Source organism: Trypanosoma equiperdum (assembly GCF_001457755.1).
Source record: "Trypanosoma equiperdum strain OVI genome assembly, contig: ctg_883, whole genome shotgun sequence".
NCBI classification, from domain to species: Eukaryota; Euglenozoa; class Kinetoplastea; order Trypanosomatida; family Trypanosomatidae; genus Trypanosoma; species Trypanosoma equiperdum.
Genome location: NW_027124846.1, coordinates 9,804 through 10,003, shown reverse-complemented (window position 1 = coordinate 10,003; position 200 = coordinate 9,804).

Genomic DNA, 200 nt, shown 5'->3' with positions numbered 1-200 from the left:
GCTGAAAAACGCGGTAAAACAAATTATAATTAAAAAATTGGAGGTACGTGTTTGTGGGGGCGCGGCGGGCGCGCTGGTGGGAGGGTTAGGCTCCGCATAATAAAACAGCCGCTGCATTGCTAAGAAAATTAAAAAATGAGTTAAAAAAAAAGGAAAATTAACCCTAAGCCTAAGCCTAAGCCGGCAAACCCTCCCTAACT